This window comes from Salvelinus alpinus, chromosome 13 (genome assembly GCF_045679555.1).
Source record: "Salvelinus alpinus chromosome 13, SLU_Salpinus.1, whole genome shotgun sequence".
In the NCBI taxonomy this organism is placed as follows: domain Eukaryota; kingdom Metazoa; phylum Chordata; class Actinopteri; order Salmoniformes; family Salmonidae; genus Salvelinus; species Salvelinus alpinus.
Genome location: NC_092098.1, coordinates 58,156,975 through 58,178,874, shown reverse-complemented (window position 1 = coordinate 58,178,874; position 21,900 = coordinate 58,156,975).

The following is a 21,900-nucleotide window of genomic DNA, read 5'->3' as shown; positions in this document are numbered from 1 at the left end:
ATAGGGTGGAGGGAGGATAGGGTGGAGGGAGGATAGGGTGGAGGGAGGGCAGAGTGGAGGGAGGATAGGGTGGAGGGAGGATAGGGATGGAGGGAGGGCCGAGTGTAGGGAGGATAGGGTGGAGGGAGGATAGGGTGGAGGGAGGATAGGGTGGAGGGAGGGCAGGGTGGAGGGATGATAGGGTGGAGGGAGAAAGGGATGGAGGGAGGATAGGGTGGAGGGAGGGCAGGGTGGAGGGAGGATAGGGTGGAGGGAGGGCAGAATGGAGGGAGAAAGGGATGGAGGGAGGATAGGGTGGAGGTAGGATAGGGTGGAGGGAGGGCAGAGTGGAGGGAGGATAGGGTGGAGGGAGGATAGGGATGGAGGGAGGATAGGGTGGAGGGAGGATAGGGTGGAGGTAGGATAGGGTGGAAGGAGGATAGGGTGGAGGGAGGATAGGGTGGAGGGATGATAAGGTGGAGGGAGGATAGGGTGGAGGGAGGGCAGAGTGGAGGGAGAAAGGGATGGAGGAAGGGCAGAGTGGAGAGATGATAGGGTGGAGGGAGGATAGGGTGGAGGTAGGATAGGGTGGAGGGAGGGCAGAGTGGAGGGAGGATAGGGTGGAGGGAGGATAGAGTGGAGGGAGGATAGGGTGGAGGGAGGACAGAGTGGAGGGAGGATAGGGTGGAGGGAGGATAGGGTGGAGGGAGGAAGGGATGGAGGGAGGGCAGAGTGGAGAGATGATAGGGTGGAGGGAAGATAGGGTGGAGGGAGGGCAGAGTAGAGGGAGGATAGGATGGAGGGAGGGCAGAGTGGAGGGAGGATAGGGTGGAGGGAGGATAGGGTGGAGGGAGAAAGGGATGGAGGGAGGATAGGGTGGAGGGAGGATAGGGTGGAGGGAGGGCAGGGTGGAGGGAGGGATGATAGGGTGGAGGGAGGGGTGGAGGGAGGGCAGAGTGGAGGGAGAAAGGGATGGAGGGAGGATAGGGTGGAGGGAGGATAGGGTGGAGGGAGGATAGAGTGGAGGGAGGATAGGGTGGAGGGAGGATAGGGTGGAGGGAGGATAGAGTGGAGGGAGGATAGGGATGGAGGGAGGATAGGGTGGAGGGAGGATAGGTTGGAGGGAGGATAGGTTGGAGGGAGGATAGGGTGGAGGGAGGATAGGGTGGAGGGAGGATAGGGTGGAGGGATGATAAGGTGGAGGGAGGATAGGGTGGAGGGAGGGCAGAGTAGAGGGAGGATAGGGTGGAGGGAGGGCAGAGTGGAGGGAGGATAGGGTGGAGGGAGGATAGGGTGGAGGGAGGATAGGGTGGAGGGAGGATAGGGTGGAGGGAGGGCAGGGTGGAGGGAGGGATGATAGGGTGGAGGGATGATAGGGTGGAGGGAGGATAGGGTGGAGGGAGGGCAGAGTGGAGGGAGAAAGGGACGGAGGGAGGATAGAGTGGAGGGAGGATAGAGTGGAGGGAGGATAGAGTGGAGGGAGGATAGGGATGGAGGGAGGATAGGGTGGAGGGAGGATAGGTTGGAGGGAGGATAGGGTGGAGGGAGGATAGGGTGGAGGGAGGATAGGGTGGAGGGAGGATAAGGTGGAGGGAGGATAGGGTGGAGGGAGGGCAGAGTAGAGGGAGGATAGGGTGGAGGGAGAGCAGAGTGGAGGGAGGATAGGGTGGAGGGAGAAAGGGATGGAGGGAGGATAGGGTGGAGGGAGGATAGGGTGGAGGGAGGGCAGGGTGGAGGGAGGATAGGGTGGAGGGAGGGCAGAGTGGAGGGAGGGCAGAGTAGAGGGAGGATAGGGTGGAGGGAGGATAGGGTGGAGGGAGAAAGGGATGGAGGGAAGATAGGGTGGAGGGAGGATAGGTTGGAGGGAGGATAGGGTGGAGGGAGGATAGGGTGGAGGGATGATAAGGTGGAGGGAGGATAGGGTGGAGGGAGGGCAGAGTGAAGGGAGGATAGAGTGGAGGGAGGATAGGGTGGAGGGAGGGCAGAGTGGAGGGAGGATAGAGTGGAGGGAGGGCAGAGTGGAGGGAGAAAGGGATGGAGGAAGGGCAGAGTGGAGGGATGATAAGGTGGAGGGAGGATAGGGTGGAGGGAGGGCAGAGTGGAGGGAGGATAGAGTGGAGGGAGGATAGGGTGGAGGGAGAAAGGGATGGAGGGAGGATAGGGTGGAGGGAGGATAGGGTGGAGGGAGGGCAGAGTGGAGGGAGGGCAGAGTAGAGGGAGGATAGGGTGGAGGGAGGATAGGGTGGAGGGAGAAAGGGATGGAGGGAAGATAGGGTGGAGGGAGGATAGGGTGGAGGGAGGGCAGAGTGGAGGGAGGATAGGGTGGAGGGAGGATAGGGATGGAGGGAGGGCAGTGTGGAGGGAGGATAGGGTGGAGGGAGGATAGGGTGGAGGGAGAAAGGGATGGAGGGAGGATAGGGTGGAGGGAGGATAGGGTGGAGGGAGGGCAGGGTGGAGGGAGGATAGGGTGGAGGGAGGATAGGGTGGAGGGAGGGCAGAGTGGAGGGAGAAAGGGATGGAGGGAGGATAGGGTGGAGGTAGGATAGGGTGGAGGGAGGGCAGAGTGGAGGGAGGATAGGGTGGAGGGAGGATAGGGATGGAGGGAGGATAGGGATGGAGGGAGGATAGGGTGGAGGGAGGATAGGGTGGAGGTAGGATAGGGTGGAAGGAGGATAGGGTGGAGGGAGGATAGGGTGGAGGGATGATAAGGTGGAGGTAGGATAGGGTGGAGGGAGGGCAGAGTGGAGGGAGAAAGGGATGGAGGAAGGGCAGAGTGGAGAGATGATAGGGTGGAGGGAGGATAGGGTGGAGGGAGGGAGGAAGGGATGGAGGGAGGGCCGAGTGGAGAGATGATAGGGTGGAGGGAAGATAGGGTGGAGGGAGGGCAGAGTAGAGGGAGGATAGGGTGGAGGGAGGGCAGAGTGGAGGGAGGATAGGGTGGAGGGAGGATAGGGTGGAGGGAGGATAGGGTGGAGGGAGGATAGGTTGGAGGGAGGATAGGGTGGAGGGAGGATAGGGTGGAGGGATGATAAGGTGGAGGGAGGATAGGGTGGAGGGAGGGCAGAGTAGAGGGAGGATAGGGTAGAGGGAGGGCAGAGTGGAGGGAGGATAGGGTGGAGGGAGGATAGGGTGGAGGGAGGATAGGGTGGAGGGAGGGATGATAGGGTGGAGGGAGGATAGGGTGGAGGGAGGGCAGAGTGGAGGGAGAAAGGGATGGAGGGAGGATAGGGTGGAGGGAGGATAGGGTGGAGGGAGGATAGGGTGGAGGGAGGGCAGAGTGGAGGGAGGATAGAGTGGAGGGAGGATAGAGTGGAGGGAGGATAGAGTGCAGGGAGGATAGGGATGGAGGGAGGATAGGGTGGAGGGAGGATAGAGTGGAGGGAGGATAGGGTGGGGGGGAGGATAGGGTGGAGGGATGATAAGGTGGAGGGAGGATAGGGTGGAGGGAGGGCAGAGTGGAGGGAGGATAGAGTGGAGGGAGGATAGGGTGGAGGGGAGGATAGGGTGGAGGGATGATAGGGTGGAGGGAGGATAGGGTGGAGGGAGGGCAGAGTGGAGGGAGGATAGATTGGAGGGAGGATAGGGTGGAGGGAGGATAGGGTGGAGGGAGGGCAGAGTGGAGGGAGGATAGAGTGGAGGGAGGATAGGGTGGAGGGGACGATAGGGTGGAGGGATGATAAGGTGGAGGGAGGATAGGGTGGAGGGAGGGCAGAGTGGAGGGAGAAAGGGATGGAGGAAGGGCAGAGTGGAGGGATGATAAGGTGGAGGGAGGATAGGGTGGAGGGAGGGCAGAGTGGAGGGAGGATAGAGTGGAGGGAGGATAGAGTGGAGGGAGGATAGAGTGGAGGGAGGATAGGGTGGAGGGAGGATAGGGTGGAGGGAGGGCAGAGTGGAGGGAGGATAGGGTGGAGGGAGGATAGGATGGAGGGAGGATAGGGTGGAGGGAGGATAGGGTGGAGGGAGGGCAGAGTGGAGGGAGGATAGAGTGGAGGGAGGATAGAGTGGAGGGAGGATAGGGTGGAGGGAGGATAGGGTGGAGGGAGGATAGGGTGGAGGGAGGGCAGAGTGGAGGGAGGATAGAGTGGAGGGAGGATAGGGTGGAGGGAGGATAGGGTGGAGGGATGATAGGGTGGAGGGAGGATAGGGTGGAGGGAGGATAGGGTGGAGTGAGGGCAGAGTGGAGGGAGGACAGAGTGGAGGGATGGGGGGGCTGATGTCATGCCAGCTGTATTTCTGTTTAGTCTTCCTCAGAACAGAACAAACCCTGCAATCTAAATATAAACACTGCTATGTCACACAAACACCCCCCCCCCCCCACATACACATATTCACACAAGGACTCTGTGAAAAGTAGTATATCAAATTAACTGCCCACTCCTGTGAATTGCACTTGATGAAGTACGCTGCTCTCAGTGTTGTCTGTCTGACCGTCCCAAACTGTTCCATACAGAACGCTGCTCTCAGTGTTGTCTGTCTGACCGTCCCAAACTGTTCCATACAGAACGCTGCTCTCAGTGTTGTCTGTCTGACCGTCCCAAACTTTAAATGGCTCCTAGCAGTCACACCGCGATCAGATTGAATGCCAGGCTAAATGTCCTCTTATACACAGTTATATCAACACCTCTCTGCTTTCTCTTGGCTGGTAACAACACACATTCTGCTGGAGTGTTAACATATTGACTCTGTGTGTGTGGGGATCCATCCATCAGTCCAGTTATACACACAATAGACCACCCAGAGAGACACTCAGCTCTGTCAACACCCTGACACTGAGCAGACACACACACATGCTCACACACCCCTGGGTTTAAAGGTCCTTTGTAGCTCAGTTGGTAAAGCTTGTAACGCCAGGGTAGTGGGTTCAAATCCCAGGACCACCCATATGTAAAATGTATAAAATAATGACTATAAGGTGCTTTAGATCAAATAATCTGCTAAGTGCCATATTTTACAGTGATTTCGGAGGGAATTCAAGTCTCTCCAGAGATGTTCGATCGGGTTCAAGTCCAGGCTCTCGCTGGGCCACTCAAGGACATTCAGAGACTTGTCCCGAAGCCACTCCTGCAATGTCTTGGCTGTGTGCTTAGGGTCGTTGTCCCATTGGAAGGTGAACCTTTGCCCCAGTCTGAGGTCCTGAGCGCTCTGGAACAGGTTTCTCTGTGTTTTGCGCCGTTAATCAAATCAAATCAAATCAAACGTATTTTTCTTCTTACATCAGCTGATATCTCAAAGTGCTGTATAGAAACCCAGCCTAAAACCCCAAACAGCAAGCAATGCAGGTGTAGAAGCAGGTGTAATCATTCCCTCAATCATGACTAGTCTCCCAGTCCCTGTCGCTGAAAAACATCCCCACAGCATGATGCTGTCACGACCATGCTCCACCATAGGGATGGTGCCAGGTTTCCTCCAGACGTGAAGCTTGACATTCAGGCCAAAGAGTTCAATCTTGGTTTCATCAGACCAGAGAATCTTGTTTCTCATGGTCTGACAGTCTTTAGGTGCCTTTCGGCAAACTCCAAGCGGGCTGTCATGTGCCTTTTACTGAGGAGTGGCTTCCGTCTGGCCACTCTACCATAAAGGCCTGATTGGTGGAGTGCTGCAGAGATGGTTGTCCTTCTGGAAGGTTCTTCCATCTCCAAAGAGGAACTCTGGAGCTCTGTCAGAATGACCATTGGGTTCTTGGTCATCTCCCTGACCAAGGCCCTTCTCCCCTGATTGCTCAGTTTGGCCGGGCGGCCAGCTCTGGTTCTAAACTTCTTCCATTTAAGAATGATGGAAGCCACTGTGTTCTTGGGGACCTTCTATGCTGCAGAAATGTTTTGGTACCCCTCCCCAGATCTGTGCCTCGACACAATACTTTCTGGAGCTCTATGGTCAATTCCTTCGACCTCGTGGCTGGTTTTTGTTCTGACATGCACTGTCAACTGTGGGACCTTATATAGACAGGTGTATATCTTTCCAAATCATGTCCAATCAATTTAATTTATTAACACAGGTGGACTACAATCAAGTTATAGAAATATCTCAAGGATGGTCAATGCAAACAGGATGTACCTGAGCTCAATTTTGAGTCTCAAATCAAATCAAATTTTATTGGTCACATACACGTGTTTAGCAGATGTTATTGCGGGTGTAGCGAAATGCTTGTGCTTCTAGCTCTGACTGTGCAGTAATATCTAATAGGTAATATCTAATATTTACACAACATATACCCAATACATACAAATCTAGTAAAGGAATGGAATTAAGAATCTAAAAATATATAAGTCTCATAGCAAAGAGTCTGAATACTTATGTAAATCAGGTATTTCTGTTATTTTCTAAAAACCTGTTTTCGCGTGTTTAGATTGATGGAGAAAAAATATATATATATATTATTTTTAGATTTAGGCTGTAAAGTAACAAAATGTGTAACAAGTCAAGGGGTCTGAAAACTTTCCGAATGCCCTGTATAACACTGAATATATGCACACACACACCTGTATATACAGTACCAGTCAAAAGATTGGACACACCTACTCATTCAAGGGTGAGCAAAGCTGTCATCAAGGCAAAGGGTGGCTATTTGAAGAATCTAAAATCTAAAATATATTTTGATTTGTTTAACACTTTTTTGGTTACTACATGATTCCATATGTGTTATTTAATACTTGTGATGTCTTCACTATTATTCTACAAATAGTAAAAAAGAAAGAAAGACCACTCAGTGAGAAGGTGTTTCCAAACTGTACATACAGTTGAAGTCGGAAGTTTACATACGCCTTAGCCAAATACATTTAAACTCAGTTTTTCAATATTCCTGACATTTAATCCTAGTAAAAATTCCCTGTCTTAGGTCAGTTAGGATCACCACTTTATTTTAAAAATGTGAAATGTCAGAATAATAGTAGAGAGAATGATTTATTTCAGCTTTAATTTCTTTCATCACATTCCTAGTGGGTCAGAAGTTTACATACACTCAATTAGTATTTGTTAGCATTGCCTTTAAATTGTTTAACTTTTCAGGTATCCTTCCACAAGCTTCCCACAATAAGTTTGGTGATTTTTGGCACATTCCTTCTGACACACACACACATACGCTTTTTCAGTTCTGCTCTATAGGATTAAGGTCAGGGCTTTGTGATGGCCACTCCAATACCTTGACTTTGTTGTCCTTAAGCCATTTTGCCACAAGTTTGGAAGTATGCTTGGTGTCATTGTCCCTTTGGAAGACCCATTTGCAACCAAGCTTTAACTTCCTGACTAATGTCTTGAGATGTTACTTCAATATATCAACATAATTTTCCTACCTCATGATGCCATTTATTTTGTGAAGTGCACCAGTCCCTCCTGCAGCAAAGCACCCCCACAACATGATGCTACCACCCCCGTGCTTCACAGTTGGGATGGTGTTCTTCGGCTTGCAAGCCTCCCCCTTTTTCCTCCAAACATAACAATGGTCATTATGGCCAAACAGTTCTATTTTTGTTTCATCAGACCAGAGGACATTTCTCTACAATGTACGATCTTTGTCCCCATGTGCAGTTGCAAACCGTAATCTGTCTTTATGGCGGTTTTAGAGCAGTGGCTTCTTCCTTGCTGGGCGGCCTTTCAGGTTATTCGACTGCGTGACAGACCACACATCATTTAATATACAACTTTTTCCCTCTGAAATATAGCTAATGGACTTGCTAATGTTGCTAGCTTGTTGATATAAATGTTAATATAACTGCTAATATAAGTAAGCAAAAAGGAAATAAATTGTTAGCGTTAGATAATACATATCACAAAAACAACAGAATGTTGTCAAGCTTTACCGTATCAACATTGGAGTCCTCTGACCGGGGCGTTTTGCACAATCTAAAAAAATGTATTTTGACCTTTGAACCATGAACCCTTTGACACCTATCACCGTAGGCGATGTTTCATCTGACAACAGCTACACAGAGGCAGCACTTAGTGTTACAATGTATGCATCACTATTAAACTCATTGGGACACACATTTTCATTACAGATAACATCAAACTAAAAACGTCGGTACACCTTCAGTTATTGTGAAAACTTTTATCTTTCAATGCTTTACCTCTGAAATGTAAATGTTTATACATATTCAAACTGAGTTATCTTTCTAAAATGTGTATAGTTTGCCAAGTTATTTAGCTACATGTATTTCACACCACAACATGGAGAAAGTCAAGAGGAAGCAGTGGAGTGAGATGGACATGTTCCATGCCACGGAGGACTGCGGGGCAGGGATGGCTATCCTCCAGAATGCCAAGGTTAGTCAGGTGGACATGTTCCATGCCATGGAGGACTGCGAGGCAGGGATGGCTATCCTCCAGGCTGCCAAGGTTAGTCAGGTGGACATGTTCCATGAAACGGAGGACTGCGAGGCAGGGATGGCTATCCTCCAGAATGCCAAGGTTAGTCAGGTGGACATGTTCCATGCCACGGAGGACTGCGAGGCAGGGATGGCTATCCTCCAGGCTGCCAAGGTTAGTCAGGTGGACATGTTCCATGCCATGGAGGACTACGAGGCAGGGATGGCTATCCTCCAGGCTGCCAAGGTTAATCAGGTGGACATGTTCCATGCCATGGAGGGCTGTGAGGCAGGGATGGCTATCCTCCAGGCTGCCAAGGTTAGTCAGGTGGACATGTTCCATGCCACGGAGGACTGTGAGGCAGGGATGGCTATCCGCCAGGCTACCAAGGTTAGTCAGGTGGACATGTTTCATGCCACGGAGGACTGCGGAGCAGGGATGGCTATCCGCCAGGCTACCAAGGTTAGTCAGGTGGACATGTTCCATGCCACGGAGGACTGCGGAGCAGGGATGGCTATCCTCCAGGCTGCCAAGGTTAGTCAGGTGGACATGTTCCATGCCACGGAGGACTGTGAGGCAGGGATGGCTATCCTCCAGGCTGCCAAGGTTAGTCAGGTGGACATGTTCCATGCCACGGAGGACTGTGAGGCAGGGATGGCTATCCTCCAGGCTGCCAAGGTTAGTTAGGTGGACATGTTCCATGCCACGGAGGACTGCGAGGCAGGGATGGCTATCCGCCAGGCTGCCAAGGTTAGTCAGGTGGACATGTTCCATGACACGGAGGACTGCTGGGCAGGGATGGCTATCCGCCAGGCTGTCAAGGTTAGTCAGGTGGACATGTTCCATGCCATGGAGGACTGTGAGGCAGGAATGGCTATCCTCCAGGCTGCCAAGGTTAGTCAGGTGCACATGTTCAATGCCACGGAGGACTGCGGGGCAGGGATGGCTATCCGCCAGGCTGCCAAGGTTAGTCAGGTGGACATGTTCCATGCCACGGAGGACTGCGGAGCAGGGATGGCTATCCTCCAGGCTGCCAAGGTTAGTCAGGTGGACATGTTCCATGCCATGGAGGACTGCTGGGTAGGGATGGCTATCCGCCAGGCTGCCAAGGTTAGTCAGGTGGACATGTTCCATGCCACGGAGGACTGCGAGGCAGGGATGGCTATCCGCCAGGCTGCCAAAGTTAGTCAGGTGGACATGTTCCATGCCACGGAGGACTGTGAGGCAGGAATGGCTATCCTCCAGGCTGCCAAGGTTAGTCAGGTGCACATGTTCAATGCCACGGAGGACTGCGGGGCAGGGATGGCTATCCGCCAGGCTGCCAAGGTTAGTCAGGTGGACATGTTCCATGCCACGGAGGACTGCGAGGCAGGGATGGCTATCCTCCAGGCTGCCAAGGTTAGTCAGGTGGACATGTTCCATGCCACGGAGGACTGCGGGGCAGGGATGGCTATCCGCCAGGCTGCCAAGGTTAGTCAGGTGGACATGTTCCATGCCACGGAGGAGTGCGGGGCAGGGATGGCTATCCGCCAGGCTGCCAAGGTTAGTCAGGTGGACATGTTCCATGCCATGGAGGACTGCGGAGCAGAATGGCTATCCGCCAGGCTGCCAAGGTTAGTCAGGTGGACATGTTCCATGCCACGGAGGACTGTGAGGCAGGGATGGCTATCCGCCAGGCTGCCAAGGTTAGTCAGGTGGACATGTTCCATGCCACGGAGGACTGTGAGGCAGGGATGGCTATCCGCCAGGCTGTCAAGGTTAGTCAGGTGGACATGTTCCATGCCACGGAGGATTGCGGAGCAGGGATGGCTATCCGCCAGGCTGCCAAGGTTAGTCAGGTGGACATGTTCCATGCCACGGAGGACTGCGAGGCAGGGATGGCTATCCTCCAGGCTGCCAAGGTTAGTCAGGTGAACATGTTCCATGACACGGAGGACTGCGAGGCAGGGATGGCTATCCTTCAGGCTGCCAAGGTTAGTCAGGTGGACATGTTCCATGCCACGGAGGACTGCGAGGAAGGGATGGCTATCCGCCAGGCTACCAAGGTTAGTCAGGTGGACATGTTCCATGACACGGAGGACTGCAGAGCAGGGATGGCTATCCGCCAGGCTGTCAAGGTTAGTCAGGTGGACATGTTCCATGCCATGGAGGACTGTGAGGCAGGAATGGCTATCCTCCAGGCTGCCAAGGTTAGTCAGGTGCACATGTTCAATGCCACGGAGGACTGCGGGGCAGGGATGGCTATCCGCCAGGCTGCCAAGGTTAGTCAGGTGGACATGTTCCATGCCACGGAGGACTGCGAGGCAGGGATGGCTATCCTCCAGGCTGCCAAGGTTAGTCAGGTGGACATGTTCCATGCCACGGAGGACTGCGGGGCAGGGATGGCTATCCGCCAGGCTGCCAAGGTTAGTCAGGTGGACATGTTCCATGCCACGGAGGAGTGCGGGGCAGGGATGGCTATCCGCCAGGCTGCCAAGGTTAGTCAGGTGGACATGTTCCATGCCATGGAGGACTGCGGAGCAGAATGGCTATCCGCCAGGCTGCCAAGGTTAGTCAGGTGGACATGTTCCATGCCACGGAGGACTGTGAGGCAGGGATGGCTATCCGCCAGGCTGCCAAGGTTAGTCAGGTGGACATGTTCCATGCCACGGAGGACTGTGAGGCAGGGATGGCTATCCGCCAGGCTGTCAAGGTTAGTCAGGTGGACATGTTCCATGCCACGGAGGATTGCGGAGCAGGGATGGCTATCCGCCAGGCTGCCAAGGTTAGTCAGGTGGACATGTTCCATGCCACGGAGGACTGCGAGGCAGGGATGGCTATCCTCCAGGCTGCCAAGGTTAGTCAGGTGAACATGTTCCATGACACGGAGGACTGCGAGGCAGGGATGGCTATCCTTCAGGCTGCCAAGGTTAGTCAGGTGGACATGTTCCATGCCACGGAGGACTGCGAGGAAGGGATGGCTATCCGCCAGGCTACCAAGGTTAGTCAGGTGGACATGTTCCATGACACGGAGGACTGCAGAGCAGGGATGGCTATCCGCCAGGCTGTCAAGGTTAGTCAGGTGGACATGTTCCATGCCATGGAGGACTGCGGAGCAGAATGGCTATCCTCCAGGCTGCCAAGGTTAGTCAGGTGGACATGTTCCATGCCACGGAGGACTGTGAGGCAGGGATGGCTATCCTCCAGGCTGCCAAGGTTAGTCAGGTGGACATGTTCCATGCCATGGAGGACTGCTGGGCAGGGATGGCTGTCCTGCAGGCTGCCAAGGTTAGTCAGGTGGACATGTTCCATGCCACGGAGGACTGTGAGGCAGGGATGGCTATCCGCCAGGCTGCCAAGGTTAGTCAGGTGGACATGTTCCATGCCACGGAGGACTGCGAGGCAGGGATGGCTATCCGCCAGAATGCCAAGGTTAGTCAGGTGGACATGTTCCATGCCACGTAGGACTGCGAGGCAGGGATGGCTATCCGCATGGCTGCCAAGGTTAGTCAGGTGGACATGTTCCATGCCACGGAGGACTGCGAGGCAGGGATGGCTATCCGCCAGGCTGCCAAGGTTAGTCAGGTGGACATGTTCCATGCCACGGAGGACTGCGAGGCAGGGATGGCTTTCCTCCAGGCTGCCAAGGTTAGTCAGGTGGACATGTTCCATGACACGGAGGACTGCGAGGCAGGGATGGCTATCCTCCAGGCTGCCAAGGTTAGTCAGGTGGACATGTTCCATGCCACGGAGGACTGCGAGATAGGGATGGCTATCCTCCAGGCTGCCAAGGTTAGTCAGGTGGACATGTTCCATGACACGGAGGACTGCGAGGTAGGGATGGCTATCCGCCAGGCTGCCAAGGTTAGTCAGGTGGACATGTTCCATGACACGGAGAACTGCGGGGCAGGGATGGCTATCCGCCAGGCTGCCAAGGTTAGTCAGGTGGACATGTTCCATGCCACGGAGGACTGCGGGGCAGGGATGGCTATCCGCCAGGCTGCCAAGGTTAGTCAGGTGGACATGTTCCATGCCACGGAGGACTGCGGGGCAGGGATGGCTATCCGCCAGGCTGCCAAGGTTAGTCAGGTGGACATGTTCCATGCCTTGGAGGACTGCGGAGCAGGGATGGCTATCCGCCAGGCTGCCAAGGTTAGTCAGGTGGACATGTTCCATGCCACGGAGGACTGTGAGGCAGGGATGGCTATCCTCCAGGCTGCCAAGGTTAGTCAGGTGGACATGTTCCATGCCATGGAGGACTGCGGAGCAGAATGGCTATCCGCCAGGCTGCCAAGGTTAGTCAGGTGGACATGTTCCATGCCACGGAGGACTGTGAGGCAGGGATGGCTATCCGCCAGGCTGCCAAGGTTAGTCAGGTGGACATGTTCCATGCCACGGAGGACTGTGAGGCAGGGATGGCTATCCGCCAGGCTGTCAAGGTTAGTCAGGTGGACATGTTCCATGCCATGGAGGACTGCGAATCAGGGATGGCTATCCGCCAGGCTGCCAAGGTTAGTCAGGTGGACATGTTCCATGCCACGGAGGACTGTGAGGCAGGGATGGCTATCCTCCAGGCTGCCAAGGTTAGTCAGGTGAACATGTTCCATGACACGGAGGACTGCGAGGCAGGGATGGCTATCCTCCAGGCTGCCAAGGTTAGTCAGGTGGACATGTTCCATGCCACGGAGGACTGCAGAGCAGGGATGGCTATCCGCCAGGCTGTCAAGGTTAGTCAGGTGGACATGTTCCATGCCATGGAGGACTGTGAGGCAGGAATGGCTATCCTCCAGGCTGCCAAGGTTAGTCAGGTGCACATGTTCAATGCCACGGAGGACTGCGGGGCAGGGATGGCTATCCGCCAGGCTGCCAAGGTTAGTCAGGTGGACATGTTCCATGCCACGGAGGACTGCGAGGCAGGGATGGCTATCCTCCAGGCTGCCAAGGTTAGTCAGGTGGACATGTTCCATGCCACGGAGGACTGCGGGGCAGGGATGGCTATCCGCCAGGCTGCCAAGGTTAGTCAGGTGGACATGTTCCATGCCACGGAGGAGTGCGGGGCAGGGATGGCTATCCGCCAGGCTGCCAAGGTTAGTCAGGTGGACATGTTCCATGCCATGGAGGACTGCGGAGCAGAATGGCTATCCGCCAGGCTGCCAAGGTTAGTCAGGTGGACATGTTCCATGCCACGGAGGACTGTGAGGCAGGGATGGCTATCCGCCAGGCTGCCAAGGTTAGTCAGGTGGACATGTTCCATGCCACGGAGGACTGTGAGGCAGGGATGGCTATCCGCCAGGCTGTCAAGGTTAGTCAGGTGGACATGTTCCATGCCACGGAGGATTGCGGAGCAGGGATGGCTATCCGCCAGGCTGCCAAGGTTAGTCAGGTGGATATGTTCCATGCCACGGAGGACTGCGAGGCAGGGATGGCTATCCTCCAGGCTGCCAAGGTTAGTCAGGTGAACATGTTCCATGACACGGAGGACTGCAGAGCAGGGATGGTTATCCTTCAGGCTGCCAAGGTTAGTCAGGTGAACATGTTCCATGCCACGGAGGACTGCGAGGAAGGGATGGCTATCCGCCAGGCTACCAAGGTTAGTCAGGTGGACATGTTCCATGACACGGAGGACTGCAGAGCAGGGATGGCTATCCGCCAGGCTGTCAAGGTTAGTCAGGTGGACATGTTCCATGCCATGGAGGACTGCGGAGCAGAATGGCTATCCTCCAGGCTGCCAAGGTTAGTCAGGTGGACATGTTCCATGCCACGGAGGACTGTGAGGCAGGGATGGCTATCCTCCAGGCTGCCAAGGTTAGTCAGGTGGACATGTTCCATGCCATGGAGGACTGCTGGGCAGGGATGGCTGTCCTGCAGGCTGCCAAGGTTAGTCAGGTGGACATGTTCCATGCCACGGAGGACTGTGAGGCAGGGATGGCTATCCGCCAGGCTGCCAAGGTTAGTCAGGTGGACATGTTCCATGCCACGGAGGACTGCGAGGCAGGGATGGCTATCCGCCAGAATGCCAAGGTTAGTCAGGTGGACATGTTCCATGCCACGTAGGACTGCGAGGCAGGGATGGCTATCCGCATGGCTGCCAAGGTTAGTCAGGTGGACATGTTCCATGCCACGGAGGACTGCGAGGCAGGGATGGCTATCCGCCAGGCTGCCAAGGTTAGTCAGGTGGACATGTTCCATGCCACGGAGGACTGCGAGGCAGGGATGGCTTTCCTCCAGGCTGCCAAGGTTAGTCAGGTGGACATGTTCCATGACACGGAGGACTGCGAGGCAGGGATGGCTATCCTCCAGGCTGCCAAGGTTAGTCAGGTGGACATGTTCCATGCCACGGAGGACTGCGAGGCAGGGATGGCTATCCTCCAGGCTGCCAAGGTTAGTCAGGTGGACATGTTCCATGACACGGAGGACTGCGAGGTAGGGATGGCTATCCGCCAGGCTGCCAAGGTTAGTCAGGTGGACATGTTCCATGACACGGAGAACTGCGGGGCAGGGATGGCTATCCGCCAGGCTGCCAAGGTTAGTCAGGTGGACATGTTCCATGCCACGGAGGACTGCGGGGCAGGGATGGCTATCCGCCAGGCTGCCAAGGTTAGTCAGGTGGACATGTTCCATGCCACGGAGGACTGCGGGGCAGGGATGGCTATCCGCCAGGCTGCCAAGGTTAGTCAGGTGGACATGTTCCATGCCTTGGAGGACTGCGGAGCAGGGATGGCTATCCGCCAGGCTGCCAAGGTTAGTCAGGTGGACATGTTCCATGCCACGGAGGACTGTGAGGCAGGGATGGCTATCCTCCAGGCTGCCAAGGTTAGTCAGGTGGACATGTTCCATGCCATGGAGGACTGCGGAGCAGAATGGCTATCCGCCAGGCTGCCAAGGTTAGTCAGGTGGACATGTTCCATGCCACGGAGGACTGTGAGGCAGGGATGGCTATCCGCCAGGCTGCCAAGGTTAGTCAGGTGGACATGTTCCATGACACGGAGGACTGTGAGGCAGGGATGGCTATCCGCCAGGCTGTCAAGGTTAGTCAGGTGGACATGTTCCATGCCATGGAGGACTGCGAATCAGGGATGGCTATCCGCCAGGCTGCCAAGGTTAGTCAGGTGGACATGTTCCATGCCACGGAGGACTGTGAGGCAGGGATGGCTATCCTCCAGGCTGCCAAGGTTAGTCAGGTGAACATGTTCCATGACACGGAGGAGTGCGGGGCAGGGATGGCTATCCTTCAGGCTGCCAAGGTTAGTCAGGTGGACATGTTCCATGCCACGGAGGACTGCGAGGCAGGGATGGCTATCCGCCAGGCTGCCAAGGTTAGTCAGGTGGACATGTTCCATGCCACGGAGGACTGCGAGGCAGGGATGGCTATCCTCCAGGCTGCCAAGGTTAGTCAGGTGGACATGTTCCATGCCACGGAGGACTGCGAGGCAGGGATGGCTGTCCGCCAGGCTGCCAAGGTTAGTCAGGTGGACATGTTCCATGCCACGGAGGACTGTGAGGCAGGGATGGCTATCCGCCAGGCTGCCAAGGTTAGTCAGGTGGACATGTTCCATGCCACGGAGGACTGTGAGGCAGGGATGGCTATCCTCCAGGCTGCCAAGGTTAGTCAGGTGGACATGTTCCATGCCACGGAGGACTGTGAGGCAGGGATGGCTATCCTCCAGGCTGCCAAGGTTAGTCAGGTGAACATGTTCCATGACACGGAGGACTGCGAGGCAGGGATGGCTATCCGCCAGGCTGCCAAGGTTAGTCAGGTGGACATGTTCCATGCCACGGAGGACTGCGGGGCAGGGATGGCTATCCGCCAGGCTGCCAAGGTTAGTCAGGTGGACATGTTCCATGCCACGGAGGACTGCGGGGCAGGGATGGCTATCCTCCAGGCTGCCAAGGTTAGTCAGGTGAACATGTTCCATGACACGGAGGATTGCGATGCAGGTATGGCTATCCGCCAGGCTGCCAAGGTTAGTCAGGTGGACATGTTCCATGCCACGGAGGACTGTGAGGCAGGGATGGCTATCCGCCAGGCTGCCAAGGTTAGTCAGGTGGACATGTTCCATGCCATGGAGGACTGCGGAGCAGAATGGCTATCCGCCAGGCTGCCAAGGTTAGTCAGGTGGACATGTTCCATGCCACGGAGGACTGTGAGGCAGGGATGGCTATCCGCCAGGCTGCCAAGGTTAGTCAGGTGGACATGTTCCATGCCACGGAGGACTGTGAGGCAGGGATGGCTATCCGCCAGGCTGTCAAGGTTAGTCAGGTGGACATGTTCCATGCCATGGAGGACTGCGAAGCAGGGATGGCTATCCGCCAGGCTGCCAAGGTTAGTCAGGTGGACATGTTCCATGCCACGGAGGACTGTGAGGCAGGGATGGCTATCCTCCAGGCTGCCAAGGTTAGTCAGGTGAACATGTTCCATGACACGGAGGACTGTGAGGCAGGGATGGCTATCCTTCAGGCTGCCAAGGTTAGTCAGGTGGACATGTTCCATGCCACGGAGGACTGCGAGGCAGGGATGGCTATCCGCCAGGCTGCCAAGGTTAGTCACGTTAGTCAGGTGGACATGTTCCATGCCACGGAGGACTGCGGGGCAGGGATGGCTATCCGCCAGGCTGCCAAGGTTAGTCAGGTGGACATGTTCCATGACACGGAGGACTGCGGGGCAGGGATGGCTATCCGCCAGGCTGCCAAGGTTAGTTAGGTGGACATGTTCAATGCCACGGAGGACTGCGGGGCAGGGATGGCTATCCGCCAGGCTGCCAAGGTTAGTCAGGTGGACATGTTCCATGCCACGGAGGACTGCGAGGCAGGGATGGCTATCCTCCAGGCTGCCAAGGTTAGTCAGGTGGACATGTTCCATGCCACGGAGGACTGCGGGGCAGGGATGGCTATCCTCCAGGCTGCCAAGGTTAGTCAGGTGAACATGTTCCATGACACGGAGGACTGCGAGGCAGGGATGGCTATCCGCCAGGCTGCCAAGGTTAGTCAGGTGGACATGTTCCATGCCACGGAGGACTGCGGGGCAGGGATGGCTATCCGCCAGGCTGCCAAGGTTAGTCAGGTGGACATGTTCCATGCCACGGAGGACTGCGGGGCAGGGATGGCTATCCTCCAGGCTGCCAAGGTTAGTCAGGTGAACATGTTCCATGACACGGAGGATTGCGATGCAGGTATGGCTATCCGCCAGGCTGCCAAGGTTAGTCAGGTGGACATGTTCCATGCCACGGAGGACTGTGAGGCAGGGATGGCTATCCGCCAGGCTGCCAAGGTTAGTCAGGTGGACATGTTCCATGCCATGGAGGACTGCGGAGCAGAATGGCTATCCGCCAGGCTGCCAAGGTTAGTCAGGTGGACATGTTCCATGCCACGGAGGACTGTGAGGCAGGGATGGCTATCCGCCAGGCTGCCAAGGTTAGTCAGGTGGACATGTTCCATGCCACGGAGGACTGTGAGGCAGGGATGGCTATCCGCCAGGCTGTCAAGGTTAGTCAGGTGGACATGTTCCATGCCATGGAGGACTGCGAAGCAGGGATGGCTATCCGCCAGGCTGCCAAGGTTAGTCAGGTGGACATGTTCCATGCCACGGAGGACTGTGAGGCAGGGATGGCTATCCTCCAGGCTGCCAAGGTTAGTCAGGTGAACATGTTCCATGACACGGAGGACTGTGAGGCAGGGATGGCTATCCTTCAGGCTGCCAAGGTTAGTCAGGTGGACATGTTCCATGCCACGGAGGACTGCGAGGCAGGGATGGCTATCCGCCAGGCTGCCAAGGTTAGTCACGTTAGTCAGGTGGACATGTTCCATGCCACGGAGGACTGCGGGGCAGGGATGGCTATCCGCCAGGCTGCCAAGGTTAGTCAGGTGGACATGTTCCATGACACGGAGGACTGCGGGGCAGGGATGGCTATCCGCCAGGCTGCCAAGGTTAGTTAGGTGGACATGTTCAATGCCACGGAGGACTGCGGGGCAGGGATGGCTATCCGCCAGGCTGCCAAGGTTAGTCAGGTGGACATGTTCCATGCCACGGAGGACTGCGAGGCAGGGATGGCTATCCTCCAGGCTGCCAAGGTTAGTCAGGTGGACATGTTCCATGCCACGGAGGACTGCGGGGCAGGGATGGCTATCCGCCAGGCTGCCAAGGTTAGTCAGGTGGACATGTTCCATGCCACGGAGGAGTGCGGGGCAGGGATGGCTATCCGCCAGGCTGCCAAGGTTAGTCAGGTGGACATGTTCCATGCCATGGAGGACTGCGGAGCAGAATGGCTATCCGCCAGGCTGCCAAGGTTAGTCAGGTGGACATGTTCCATGCCACGGAGGACTGTGAGGCAGGGATGGCTATCCGCCAGGCTGCCAAGGTTAGTCAGGTGGACATGTTCCATGCCACGGAGGACTGTGAGGCAGGGATGGCTATCCGCCAGGCTGTCAAGGTTAGTCAGGTGGACATGTTCCATGCCACGGAGGATTGCGGAGCAGGGATGGCTATCCGCCAGGCTGCCAAGGTTAGTCAGGTGGACATGTTCCATGCCACGGAGGACTGCGAGGCAGGGATGGCTATCCTCCAGGCTGCCAAGGTTAGTCAGGTGAACATGTTCCATGACACGGAGGACTGCGAGGCAGGGATGGCTATCCTTCAGGCTGCCAAGGTTAGTCAGGTGGACATGTTCCATGCCACGGAGGACTGCGAGGAAGGGATGGCTATCCGCCAGGCTACCAAGGTTAGTCAGGTGGACATGTTCCATGACACGGAGGACTGCAGAGCAGGGATGGCTATCCGCCAGGCTGTCAAGGTTAGTCAGGTGGACATGTTCCATGCCATGGAGGACTGTGAGGCAGGAATGGCTATCCTCCAGGCTGCCAAGGTTAGTCAGGTGCACATGTTCAATGCCACGGAGGACTGCGGGGCAGGGATGGCTATCCGCCAGGCTGCAAAGGTTAGTCAGGTGGACATGTTCCATGCCACGGAGGACTGCGAGGCAGGGATGGCTATCCTCCAGGCTGCCAAGGTTAGTCAGGTGGACATGTTCCATGCCACGGAGGACTGCGGGGCAGGGATGGCTATCCGCCAGGCTGCCAAGGTTAGTCAGGTGGACATGTTCCATGCCACGGAGGAGTGCGGGGCAGGGATGGCTATCCGCCAGGCTGCCAAGGTTAGTCAGGTGGACATGTTCCATGCCATGGAGGACTGCGGAGCAGAATGGCTATCCGCCAGGCTGCCAAGGTTAGTCAGGTGGACATGTTCCATGCCACGGAGGACTGTGAGGCAGGGATGGCTATCCGCCAGGCTGCCAAGGTTAGTCAGGTGGACATGTTCCATGCCACGGAGGACTGTGAGGCAGGGATGGCTATCCGCCAGGCTGTCAAGGTTAGTCAGGTGGACATGTTCCATGCCACGGAGGATTGCGGAGCAGGGATGGCTATCCGCCAGGCTGCCAAGGTTAGTCAGGTGGACATGTTCCATGCCACGGAGGAGTGCGGGGCAGGGATGGCTATCCGCCAGGCTGCCAAGGTTAGTCAGGTGGACATGTTCCATGCCATGGAGGACTGCGGAGCAGAATGGCTATCCGCCAGGCTGCCAAGGTTAGTCAGGTGGACATGTTCCATGCCACGGAGGACTGTGAGGCAGGGATGGCTATCCGCCAGGCTGCCAAGGTTAGTCAGGTGGACATGTTCCATGCCACGGAGGACTGTGAGGCAGGGATGGCTATCCGCCAGGCTGTCAAGGTTAGTCAGGTGGACATGTTCCATGCCACGGAGGATTGCGGAGCAGGGATGGCTATCCGCCAGGCTGCCAAGGTTAGTCAGGTGGACATGTTCCATGCCACGGAGGACTGCGAGGCAGGGATGGCTATCCTCCAGGCTGCCAAGGTTAGTCAGGTGAACATGTTCCATGACACGGAGGACTGCGAGGCAGGGATGGCTATCCTTCAGGCTGCCAAGGTTAGTCAGGTGGACATGTTCCATGCCACGGAGGACTGCGAGGAAGGGATGGCTATCCGCCAGGCTACCAAGGTTAGTCAGGTGGACATGTTCCATGACACGGAGGACTGCAGAGCAGGGATGGCTATCCGCCAGGCTGTCAAGGTTAGTCAGGTGGACATGTTCCATGCCATGGAGGACTGTGAGGCAGGAATGGCTATCCTCCAGGCTGCCAAGGTTAGTCAGGTGCACATGTTCAATGCCACGGAGGACTGCGGGGCAGGGATGGCTATCCGCCAGGCTGCCAAGGTTAGTCAGGTGGACATGTTCCATGCCACGGAGGACTGCGAGGCAGGGATGGCTATCCTCCAGGCTGCCAAGGTTAGTCAGGTGGACATGTTCCATGCCACGGAGGACTGCGGGGCAGGGATGGCTATCCGCCAGGCTGCCAAGGTTAGTCAGGTGGACATGTTCCATGCCACGGAGGAGTGCGGGGCAGGGATGGCTATCCGCCAGGCTGCCAAGGTTAGTCAGGTGGACATGTTCCATGCCATGGAGGACTGCGGAGCAGAATGGCTATCCGCCAGGCTGCCAAGGTTAGTCAGGTGGACATGTTCCATGCCACGGAGGACTGTGAGGCAGGGATGGCTATCCGCCAGGCTGCCAAGGTTAGTCAGGTGGACATGTTCCATGCCACGGAGGACTGTGAGGCAGGGATGGCTATCCGCCAGGCTGTCAAGGTTAGTCAGGTGGACATGTTCCATGCCACGGAGGATTGCGGAGCAGGGATGGCTATCCGCCAGGCTGCCAAGGTTAGTCAGGTGGACATGTTCCATGCCACGGAGGACTGCGAGGCAGGGATGGCTATCCTCCAGGTTGCCAAGGTTAGTCAGGTGAACATGTTCCATGACACGGAGGACTGCGAGGCAGGGATGGCTATCCTTCAGGCTGCCAAGGTTAGTCAGGTGGACATGTTCCATGCCACGGAGGACTGCGAGGAAGGGATGGCTATCCGCCAGGCTACCAAGGTTAGTCAGGTGGACATGTTCCATGACACGGAGGACTGCAGAGCAGGGATGGCTATCCGCCAGGCTGTCAAGGTTAGTCAGGTGGACATGTTCCATGCCATGGAGGACTGCGGAGCAGAATGGCTATCCTCCAGGCTGCCAAGGTTAGTCAGGTGGACATGTTCCATGCCACGGAGGACTGTGAGGCAGGGATGGCTATCCTCCAGGCTGCCAAGGTTAGTCAGGTGGACATGTTCCATGCCACGGAGGACTGCGAGGCAGGGATGGCTATCCTCCAGGCTGCCAAGGTTAGTCAGGTGGACATGTTCCATGACACGGAGGACTGCGAGGTAGGGATGGCTATCCGCCAGGCTGCCAAGGTTAGTCAGGTGGACATGTTCCATGACACGGAGGACTGCGGGGCAGGGATGGCTATCCGCCAGGCTGCCAAGGTTAGTCAGGTGGACATGTTCCATGCCACGGAGGACTGCGGGGCAGGGATGGCTATCCGCCAGGCTGCCAAGGTTAGTCAGGTGGACATGTTCCATGCCACGGAGGACTGCGGGGCAGGGATGGCTATCCGCCAGGCTGCCAAGGTTAGTCAGGTGGACATGTTCCATGCCTTGGAGGACTGCGGAGCAGGGATGGCTATCCGCCAGGCTGCCAAGGTTAGTCAGGTGGACATGTTCCATGCCACGGAGGACTGTGAGGCAGGGAT